This window comes from Aegilops tauschii, chromosome 1 (genome assembly GCF_002575655.3).
Source record: "Aegilops tauschii subsp. strangulata cultivar AL8/78 chromosome 1, Aet v6.0, whole genome shotgun sequence".
NCBI lineage: Eukaryota > Viridiplantae > Streptophyta > Magnoliopsida > Poales > Poaceae > Aegilops > Aegilops tauschii.
In genome coordinates, this window is record NC_053035.3 from 105,155,433 (window position 1) to 105,167,750 (window position 12,318).

Genomic DNA, 12,318 nt, shown 5'->3' on the forward strand with positions numbered 1-12,318 from the left:
AGAGAAAATCATTTAGATTTCATATAGTGAGAAAAAATAACATTCATAATCACATGCGTGATGTGTCAGACGAGTCAACATCTACCGAAGAACGTGTAAGATTACTAGGTACCACCTCAGACGTGACACCCACCTGGTAGACCGCGTTTGCTGAAGGTCGGCAACACTAATAGATGGAGCATTCGAACCCCTGACAAGTTATTATTTGAAAAGGATATAGTGCACACGAGAAAAATGTTACCAGAGACAAATAACACATGCTTACCAGCATATAATTACTAAAATTATCATGCAAACAAAGTAAAACTTGTTCAAATAAAAAACTAAAGTTATTATCGTGAAAGTAACTACTAAAAAGGTATCAGCCTTACCAGGATATAATTACTATTCATTTTAGACAAGAACATAGGCTTATAAAAGAATAAAAACTTTCCAGACAGAGTTACTTCTAATTAGTAGAAGGTAGGTGCTACGAAAAGTTCTAGCACAAAAGAGTAACAACATCTAAATATGTACAAAAATGCAATATAAAAAATGAAATAAAAAGAACTCGACTAGCAGATGATAAGAAACTCACTTGCGAGGATGTTGCTTCTTCCGCGTGGGATTGGCAATTACTGAGTTAGTGCCCTTATCAGGGCCTACAATGCCAAGTTCATTGATGACCATTGTCTTGATACAACGATGTGTATCATCCAACGATGGCTGGTCAGAAACAGTTGTACCAGTGGCCATGGGCGGAGAAGGTAGGCGTAATTTCTTGCGACGCCTGGAATATTGCTTATCCAAGTTACGGACAAGAGAAGAACCACACCTCTTCACGGAAGCATCAACAACAACCTCATTTTGAGTATCCGTCATATCTGGCTGGTTATGCAATCCATCACTAGATACATTCCCGGAACGTGCAGTAAGCATAATCTGAGACTCGAGAGGCTGATCGGTTCCTGCAGTAGTAGTTCCATCAATTCCAGCTGACCTTACTGACACATTGGCAGTTGTGAACATGGTTGCACCCACATCTGCATTCGCTGCGCCACTACTTGAAGCATCATGGGCATTCGGTCCAGCACTAACCCACTACCTGAAGCCTCATGGGCGTTCGGTCCACCTGAAGAACCATGGTAATGAACATGAAAATCTAGATCTTTGTCAGAGTGACCATCACCGCCACCATCATCATGCTCATGATCAGAATCTAAACCTTCAACAGTTTGCTTGCCGGTATCTTTTACTTCACGTGAGCGGGTGTAGCGACCAGGCCTCAAATGGTCTGTGCTGCTGTGCACCAGTGTCATCCCTGGATCAGTAATGCTGACATGCACAGTACAAATGGAGGATTTATAACAGAGTAGCAATCACACACTTATTACATCGAATATCTCCGAAGAGATTAAGTATGATAAACATGGCTTAAGGCCATCTAACAACGATAACAGCGGAAGACTTGGAAGATAAGTGAGTCCATCAACTCCAGCGGCATCACTGAGTATAAGACCACGACCTAAGGCACCTTACTCGTCGTCTGAAAAGTCTGCAACATGAAACGTTGCAGCCCGGAAACGGGTCAGCACATAGAATATGCTGGCAATGTAACACATAGAGAGTAATGAACAATAATAATACTATACTACATGCATATATGGCTGGTGGAAAGCTCTATGGTTACAGTTTTGCGAAAAGCCAATTTTATCCTACTTCAAAGGAATAGATTTTATTTAACTATCATGGTGGTTGTGAAACATTGAGATGGTTGACAGCATCTCAATCCCAATTAAATGTCATCAATAACCCAACAAAATTAATTAGAAGTAACATAGTGATGAGATTCACATGATAATCCAGGTACTAGATACTCAAGTTGTCCATAACCGGGGACACGGCTAACCATGATTAGTTTGTACACTCTGCAGAGGTTTGCGCACTTTTCCCCACAAGACTTGATCTCCTCCGTTGGATTACTCGCACTACATGGTGTTTGAGTAACGGATGACCAAGACACAGTCTTTCAGAAGTGTTTGCACCTTACGTATGGGTAGACAGTTACACCTACTTTCCCCTACATCTGCTAGTCTACCACTGTAAGAGTTCACACAACTTAATCAACTATGCTAGAGCCCATAATAGCTTGCGGCTGCACACGGAAGTTTCTAGCATGAAAAATCTTATGATCCCTTTGAACCTGGGTGGCGGTCCAAAAGAAAAACAGGCAATCCTGGAATACCCAGGTACCTCAATCCACCCAGATGTGGGTTTTAGTTGCCACCTTAAGTAAACCATTAATAACAATCTCACATCTGTCATGAATTTCACTCAAACCCAATCCACGTCTACGAGCATAGCATGGCAATATAATAGCAACATAGAAGTAACTCCCAAGGTTTGATAAATAAAACAGGTAATAGGTTCTACCTCAACTACTTCCCAATACCCACAATTTAATTAGATCCTAATCATGCAAGTGTTTGAGGATTGATCTAATGCAATAAAACTGGGTATGAAAAGTATGATCAAAGTGTTACTTGCCTTGCTGATGATCCGCAAAACCTAGCGATTCGAAGTAACAAGCGGCACACTCCAGGTACTCTATCGCAAACAAACAAGCATACAATCAGTACTCATCTAATGCACAGGTAAAACTCGAATGAAAGATCCAACCAGAAAGTTCAACTTAAGAACTCCGGTTTGCAAAAAGAATCAACTCGAAAGAAACAACGAAAGTCAAATTGCGAAAGAGAGAAGCTTCGTTAACTAATCTGGATCTAGGTCAAATTTTACTGTAGCAACAACTTGTTTGAGTAGGTTAAACGGAAAGAGAATTTTGAGACGAAACTCTAGGCGCTTGAATCGCCTGATTCCGATAAACGAGCGAGAAGTTAAACAGAATCGAAAATTCGATCAGAAATCGAATCTGAGATAATCGCAGAAAAATCCGTCGAAAAAGAAAACGGACGAACGGTTAAAGAACGGACGTTCGTTAACAGAGAAAAACCGACGAACGCGTTCGTTAAAACGAACGGTTCGGTGAACGCTCGCAAAATAATAAAACCGGAAAAAAACCGATCTAGGGTTTTTTTTAAAGCGAAGGGTTTTTTTAACAAAAACCGGCAACGACGAACGGCAGCGAGGCAGTACCTCGTCGGGGCGGCTCCGGCGAGGACTCCGGCGGGGCGCGGGGGTGCGGGGTGCGGGGGTGCGGGCGAGGGGGAGGGGCGGCGACTCCCGGCGGCGGCGGCAGCTCCCGTGCGGCGGCGGCGGCGGGCAAGTGCGGCGGCGGGGCTCGGCGAGTGCGGTGGCGGCGGCGGGCTGAGAGGAGAGAGAGGGGGGGTATATAAAGGGGGGGATCGGAGGCTTGGGGGAGGGGGCAAGCCGAGCGGCGGGGCTCCCGTGTCCATGGCGGACACGGCGACGGCGGCGGCCGTGCGCGCTGAGGAGAGGGGCGCGGGGTGGGCCGGCGGCCTGGGCTCGGCCCAGCGGGCGCGCGCGTGTTTTTTTTTTGAAACGTTCCGCGGAAAAAAATTCACAGAAAAATAAATAAAAATCAGAAAAATATAAAATAAGTTTTCCCCGTCTAGTTAGAAAATCTAGAATAGGGTGAACATTTTTTAACACAAAATAAATATTTTGGAAACATGCAATAATTTTTAATGCAATAAAAATTGCAAATAAAATCCGAATAAATTCCAATAAAAGATTTTAACATTTTTCCTCCAGTATTTCAATTGTTTTGGAGAAGTCATATTTTCTCCTCTCGTTTATTTTTAGAATGAAATATTTTTCCGGAGAGAAAATAATTAAAACCAAAATCCTCGTTTTATAATTTGACGAAAATCAAATATGAAAATTCGAGAAAATCCCCAACTCTCTCCGAGGGTCCTTGAGTTGCTTAGGATTTATCGAGGATTTGTCAAAATGCAGTAAAACATGATATGCAATGATGATCTATGTATAACATACCAAATTGAAAATTTGGGATGTTACAAACCTACCCCCCTTAAGATGAATCTCGCCCTCGAGATTCGGGTTGGCTAGAAAACAGGTGGGAGTGGTCCTTCCGTAGATCTTCCTCTCGCTCCCAGGTGGCTTCATCCTCCGTGTGGTGACTCCACTGAACTTTGCAAAACTTGATAACCTTGCTGCGGGTAACTCGGCTAGCATACTCGAGAATCTTAACTGGTTTCTCCTCATAGGTCAAATCACTTTCCAGCTGAATCGCTTCCAGTGGCACAGTATCTCTCAGCGGTATCTCAGCCATCTCTGCGTGGCACTTCTTCAACTGAGAAACATGAAATACATCATGTACTCCAGACAATCCTTCGGGCAATTCCAGCTTGTAAGCAACCTCTCCCATACTCGAGAATATTAACTGGTTTCTCCTCATAGGTCAAATCACTTTCCAGTTGAATCGCTTCCAGTGGCACAGTATCTCTCAGCGGTATCTCAGCCATCTCTGCGTGGCACTTCTTCAACTGAGAAACATGAAATACATCATGTACTCCAGACAATCCTTCGGGCAATTCCAGCTTGTAAGCAACTTCTCCCATACGTTCCAACACTCTGTATGGTCCGATGAAACGGGGCGCTAACTTTCCCTTAACTCCAAAGCGCTTCACTCCTCGAAGGGGTGATACTCGAAGATACACTCGGTCTCCGACTTTGTGAACTGTCTCCTTTCGTTTAGAATCAGCATAACTCTTCTGCCTGGACTGGGCTACCTTGAGCCTATCGCGAATCAACCTTACTTTCTGTTCAGACTCCTTAATCAAATCTGGTCCAAACAACTGACGATCTCCAACTTCGTCCCATAACAACGGTGTTCTACACCTCCTTCCATACAAGGCTTCGAAAGGGGCCATCTTCAAACTGGTTTGATAACTATTGTTATAAGAAAACTCCGCATATGGCAAATTGTCGTCCTAACTGGATCCGTAATCTAGTGCACATGCTCTCAACATGTCCTCCAAAATCTGGTTGACTCTCTCGGTCTGTCCATCTGTCTGTGGGTGGAAAGCTGTACTAAATTCCAGCCTGGTTCCCAATGTTTCATGTAACTGCTTCCAAAACTTCGAGGTAAATTGGGTTCCTCTGTCTGATACAATGGTCCTCGGAACTCCATGCAAACATACGATCCTGGTCATGTATATCTTTGCCAACTTTGCACTGGTGTAAGTGGTCTTCACTGGAATGGAATGAGCCACTTTCGTCAAACTGTCGACTACAACCCATATTGAGTCATAGCCTGAACGAGTCCTGGGTAATCCGGTGATAAAATACATGCCTATTTTATCCCACTTCCATTCGGGTATCGGCAATGGTTGTAGCAATCCTGCTGGCTTCTGATGCTCTGCCTTCACTCTTTGACACACATCACAAACTGCTACATACTCTGCAATATCCTTCTTCATTCCGGTCCACCAGAAAGTATTCTTCAAATCCAAATACATCTTGGTATTCCCTGGGTGAATCGAGTACGGTGAATCATGGGCTTCTTGCAAAATCAACTTCCTGATCTCCGGATCATTTGGTACATATACACGGTCCTCAAACCACAAGGTATCGTGCTCATCCTCACGAAATCCCTTGGCTTTTCCTTTGCTCATCTTCTCCTTTATCTCTTCAATTTCCTTGTCTGTCCTCTGAGCTTCTCTGATCCTTTCCATCAAGGTAGATTGAATCTCCAATGTCGCTAAATAGCCTCTTGGGACTATCTCCAAACATAGCTCGCGAAGGTCCTCGGCTAACTCCTGAGGTATCTCTCCTGTCATGAGGGTGTTGACATGACTCTTGCGGCTCAACGCGTCTGCTACTACGTTAGCCTTTCCAGGGTGATAATGCAATCTCATATCATAATCTTTAATGAGCTCCAGCCATCTCCTCTGTCTGAGATTTAACTCCTTCTGCGTGAAAATATACTTCAAACTCTTGTGATCCGTATACACCTCACAATGGTTTCCTATGAGAAAATGTCTCCATGTCTTCAATGCATGCACCACGGCTGCTAATTCCAAATCATGCGTAGCATAATTCTTCTCATGGGGTTTAAGTTGTCGTGAAGCATATGACACAACTCTTCCTTCCTGCATAAGCACTGCTCCAAGTCCTCGACGAGAAGCATCACAATAAACTTCATAATCCTTGCGTTGATCTGGCAGAATCAACACTGGTGAGGTAACCAATCGTTTCTTCAACTCCTGGAAACTAGCTTCACATTCCTCAGTCCAATTGAATTTGGTGTCCTTCTTTAATAGCTCCGTCATGGGCTTAGCAATCCTTGAGAAATTCTCGATGAATCTCCGGTAGTATCCTGCAAGTCCAAGAAAACTTCGGATTTCTCCAACTGTCGTGGGTGATTCCCAACTTGTCACTGTGTCAACCTTGGCAGGGTCTACTGCTATTCCTTCTCCAGAAATAACATGTCCAAGGAATCCAACTTCCTTCAGCCAAAATTCACACTTGCTGAACTTGGCATATAACTGGTGTTCTCTGAGCTTCTCAAGTACCAATCGTAAATGCTCCTCATGCTCTTCCTCATTCTTGGAAAAGATTAAAATATCATCAATGAACACCACGATGAACTTATCCAAAAATTCCATAAACACTTTGTTCATCAGGTTCATGAAATAGGCAGGTGCGTTAGTCAGACCAAATGACATAACGGTATACTCATACAATCCATATCGGGTGGTAAATGCCGTCTTGGGTATATCCTGCTCTCGAATCTTTAACTGATGGTATCCTGATCGTAGATCGATCTTGGAAAACACTTTAGCTCCTTGTAGGCGGTCAAACAAATCATTGATCATCGGCAGTGGGTACTTGTTTTTGATGGTTACTTCATTCAATCCACGGTAATCAACAACCATCCTCAGCGATCCATCTTTCTTCTCCACTAGAAGTACTGGTGATCCCCAAGGTGACGAACTTGGGCGAATATAGCCTTTATCCAGTAACTCCTTGATCTGCTTCTTAATTTCCTCCAAATCCTTTGCGGGCATCCCGTACGGTCTCTTAGATATTGGCCCTGTGCCTGGCAAAAGTTCAATCAAGAACTCAATGTCTCTATCTGGTGGCATGCCTGGCAACTCTTCTGGAAATACATCCGGATAATCCTTCACCACTGGTACTTCCTCCTGTACAATTCCTGATAAGGAATTTACTTGAGTCCTCTTCGGCATATGCCGGGATACATACTTGATCCTTTTCCCTTCCGGGGTGGTAAGCAAAATCGTCTTGCTGGCACAATCGATGTTTCCTCCATACAACGATAGCCAATCCATTCCCAAAATCACATCCAAACCTTGCGACTCCAAAACTATGAGGTCTGAGGGGAAAACATGCCTACCAATGGCCAATGGTATCTGAAAACATCCTTGGGTGGCCATATACTCTGCTCCTGGCGAGGTTACTAACATAGGGTTTCTGAGAACTTTGGTGGACATCTTAAACTTATTCAAATCCCCTTGATATGTATGAATGCGATGCACCAGTATCGAAAAGAACGGTTGCAGTAAATGACTTAACCAAGAACTTACCTATTACTGCATCAGGATGAGCTTCAACCTCCTCCATGCTCACGTGGTTCACGTGTCCTTTGTTGAACGGGTTCGGCTTCTTCCCAGAGCTTCCATTGCCATTTCCATTTTGGGCTTCAGGACATTCATTGGCATAATGTCCATTCTTCTGGCACTTGAAACAAGTGACTTGGCTCAGGTCCCTCTTGGCTGGGGTAGATGGGTTGGTGCGGTTCTGTCCGTTGCCTCCTCCATTCCCATTACCATTCTTGGTGCCATTATGGTTGTGCGAACTACCTCCTCCATGGGTATGCTGAAACTGTCCTCCCGGCTTCGGGGTAAATCGGGGCTTCTGCTGAGCTCCTGAGTTATACTTCCCTTGTCCATACTTCCTCTTACGGTTTTCAATCTGCTGTTGCTTCCCTTCAATCATGAGGGCTCTATCTACCAGCTTCTGGTAGTTGTTGAAGGTTTCTACCATCAACTGCATACTCAGTTCATCATTCAGCCCTTCCAAAAATTTCTCCTGCTTGGCTGCGTCTGTAGCAACGTCATCTGGTGCATAACGTGCTAGCTTACTGAAATCCTCCACACACTGGCCTACGGTGCGTCCTCCTTGGCGTAGGTTGCGAAACTCACGCTTCTTCATAGCCATAGCTCCTGCTGAAACATGAGCTGTACGGAAAGCTTGCTGAAACTGGTCCCATGTGACAGTGTCAATAGGGTGCGTGGCTGTATAATTCTCCCACCATGATGCTGCGGGTCCATCAAGCTGATGTGCGGCAAAACGCACTCTTTCCGCATCAGTGCATCCTGCAGTGGTCAACTCCCTTCCAACTTTGCGGAGCCAATCATCTGCAACAATCGGCTCGGTGCTACTGGAAAACACCGGCGGGTTTAGCCTTAAGAAACGGGCTAAGTGATCAACAGGTGGTGGTGGCGGTGGGTTGTTGTTGTTGTTGTTGCCTTGGTTCTGCACTAACACTTGCATCAGGGCATTCTGTTGCTGAATCAACTGGGTGATCTCTGGCGGGAAAACAAATCCGGTGTCGCGTCTCGGAGGCATCTGATAGGTTTAGAAAAGATGAGAGTTAAGAATAGAATGAGGTCTAGAGAGAAAACACTACCCAATGCTCATGAGACAAATACAATCAATATCACTCAATCAATTCAAACAAGGCAAAACAATCGATCTAACTAGCGTTACAAAGTGCTTGAACTATACTATTAAATGGGGGAAAAACTACTACGGATATGGTGGTCTACTAGAAATTCTGATCCGTTGAAGACTCCATGATGTCTGCTCCAGCTTCATCAACCCAGTCGTCTTCACTTGGTTCTGAGTCGGTGTCGTCGATGATGATGTAGTTATCCGGACAAGTGCATTCGTCGACTTCTGCTTTTGGCACTGGATTTCCCATGAATACTCCAATCTTCTTCTCCAGGTCGTCATTCTTCCCTACTAGTGCGTTGATTTCCTCCAAATAATCTTCGCGTGTAGCCTTGAGTTCTTCCTCCAGCTCCTTGATCTTCGTCAATGCCTTCTTCAGTTCTTCCTTGTCCGTGCACATCTGGTTCTCCTGGCGACGAATATGTTGGTTCTGCTCCTGGATGAAAGCTGCAATTGATCCATCCTTCTTGGTTCTGATCATCTCCCATTGTGCGTCTTGGCGTCCACAAATTTGGTAAATTGTATCCTTAAGCTCCTGGTGGTAGACTTCTCCAATGCGTCCCATGGCGATGTGTGCGGCCATGCTCTTCCCTAAACTCCAAGTTGGTGCTTCGAAAACCAATCTTATGGGTTCAGTAACTGGCACAAACGTCCTTCCTGGAATGATAACTTGAATCTTCCAGCTCTCCTCTTCGGGTAATGTGGCGTTGTAGGTTCCGGTGATGCTTGGTATTCCTATGTTCAGGTACTTGGTGACTTCCTTCAAGTGTCGACCAAACGGCGTGTCTTCATCTGGTTGCATGAACTTGCTCCTTGCATTCGCCATTCCTAAAAGAGTAGAAAGTGGAGAGGGGTCAGAAATGAGAAGAGAGAAGCTTTCTAGGGCTTAAGCTTAGTGGTCGTGTCCTACAGTCAGCGTGTGCTCTGAAACCAACTTTGTAGCGACCAGACCTCAAATGGTCTGTGCTGCTGTGCACTAGTGTCATCCCTGGATCAGTAATGCTGACATGCACAGTACAAATGGAGGATTTATAACAGAGTAGCAATCACACACTTATTACATCGAATATCTCCGAAGAGATTAAGTATGATAAACATGGCTTAAGGCCATCTAACAACGATAACAGCGGAAGACTTGGAAGATAAGTGAGTCCATCAACTCCAGCGGCATCACTGAGTATAAGACCACGACCTAAGGCACCTTACTCGTCGTCTGAAAAGTCTGCAACATGAAACGTTGCAGCCCGGAAACGGGTCAGCACATAGAATATGCTGGCAATGTAACACATAGAGAGTAATGAACAATAATAATACTATACTACATGCATATATGGCTGGTGGAAAGCTCTATGGTTACAGTTTTGCGAAAAGCCAATTTTATCCTACTTTAAAGGAATAAATTTTATTTAACTATCATGGTGGTTGTGAAACATTGAGATGGTTGACAGCATCTCAATCCCAATTAAATGTCATCAATAACCCAACAAAATTAATTAGAAGTAACATAGTGATGAGATTCACATGATAATCCAGGTACTAGATACTCAAGTTGTCCATGACCGGGGACACGGCTAACCATGATTAGTTTGTACACTCCGCAGAGGTTTGCGCACTTTTCCCCACAAGACTTGATCTCCTCCGTTGGATTACTCGCACTACATGGTGTTTGAGTAACGGATGACCAAGACACAGTCTTTCAGAAGTGTTTGCACCTTACGTATGGGTAGACAGTTACACCTACTTTCCCCTACATCTGCTAGTCTACCATTGTAAGAGTTCACACAACTTAATCAACTATGCTAGAGCCCATAATAGCTTGCGGCTGCACACGGAAGTTTCTAGCATGAAAAATCTTATGATCCCTTTGAACCTGGGTGGCGGTCCAAAAAAAAAACAGGCAATCCTGGAATACCCAGGTACCTCAATCCACCCAGATGTGAGTTTTAGTTGCCACCTTAAGTAAACCATTAATAACAATCTCACATCTGTCATGAATTTCACTCAAACCCAATCCACGTCTACGAGCATAGCATGGCAATATAATAGCAACGTAGAAGTAACTCCCAAGGTTTGATAAATAAAACAGGTAATAGGTTCTACCTCAACTACTTCCCAATACCCACAATTTAATTAGATCCTAATCATGCAAGTGTTTGAGGATTGATCTAATGCAATAAAACTGGGTATGAAAAGTATGATCAAAGTGTTACTTGCCTTGCTAATGATCCGCAAAACCTAGCGATTCGAAGTAACAAGCGGCACACTCCGGGTACTCTATCGCAAACAAACAAGCATACAATCAGTACTCATCTAATGCACAGGTAAAACTCGAATGAAAGATCCAACCAGAAAGTTCAACTTAAGAACTCCGGTTTGCAAAAAGAATCAACTCGAAAGAAACAACGAAAGTCAAATTGCGAAAGAGAGAAGCTTCGTTAACTAATCTGGATCTAGGTCAAATTTTACTGTAGCAAAAACTTGTTTGAGTAGGTTAAACGGAAAGAGAATTTCGAGACGAAACTCTAGGCGCTTGAATCGCCTGATTCCGATAAACGAGCGAGAAGTTAAACAGAATCAAAAATTCGATCAGAAACCGAATATGAGATAATCGCAGAAAAATCCGTCGAAAAAGAAAACGGACGAACGGTTAAAGAACGGACGTTCGTTAACAGAGAAAAACCGACGAACGCGTTCGTTAAAACGAATGGTTCGGTGAACGCTCGCAAAATAATAAAACCGAAAAAAAACCGATCTAGGGTTTTTTTTAAAGCGAAGGGTTTTTTTTAACAAAAACCAGCAACGACGAACGGCAGCGAGGCAGTACCTCGTCGGGGCGGCTCCGGCGAGGGCTCCGGCGGGGCGCGGGGGTGCGGGGTGCGGGGGTGCGAGCGAGGGCGAGGGGCGGCGGGCAAGTGCGGCGGCGGCGGCGGGCAAGTGCGGCGGCGGGGCTCGGCGAGTGCGGCGGCAGCGGCAGGATGAGAGGAGAGAGAGGGGGGTATATAAAGGGGGGGATCGGAGGCTTGGGGGAGGGGGCAAGCCGAGCGGCGGGGCTCCCGTGTCCATGGCGGACACGGCGACGGCGGCGGCCGTGCGTGGTGAGGAGAGGGGCGCGGGGTGGGCCGGCGGCCTAGGCTCGGCCCAGCGGGCGCGCGCGTGTTTTTTTAAACGTTCCGCGGAAAAAAATTCACAGAAAAATAAATAAAAATCAGAAAAATATAAAATAAATTTTCCCCGTCTAGTTAGAAAATCTAGAATAGGGTGAACATTTTTTTAACTAAAAATAAATATTTTGAAAACATGCAATAATTTTTAATGCAATAAAAATTGCAAATAAAATCCGAATAAATTCCAATAAAAGATTTTAACATTTTTCCTCCAGTATTTCAATTGTTTTGGAGAAGTCATATTTTCTCCTCTTGTTTATTTTTAGAATGAAATATTTTTCCGGAGAGAAAATAATTAAAACCAAAATCCTCGTTTTATAATTTGACGAAAATCAAATATGAAAATTCGAGAAAATCCCCAACTCTCTCCGAGGGTCCTTGAGTTGCTTAGGATTTATCGAGGATTTGTCAAAATGCAATAAAACATGATATGCAATGATGATCTATGTATAACATACCAAATTGAAAATTT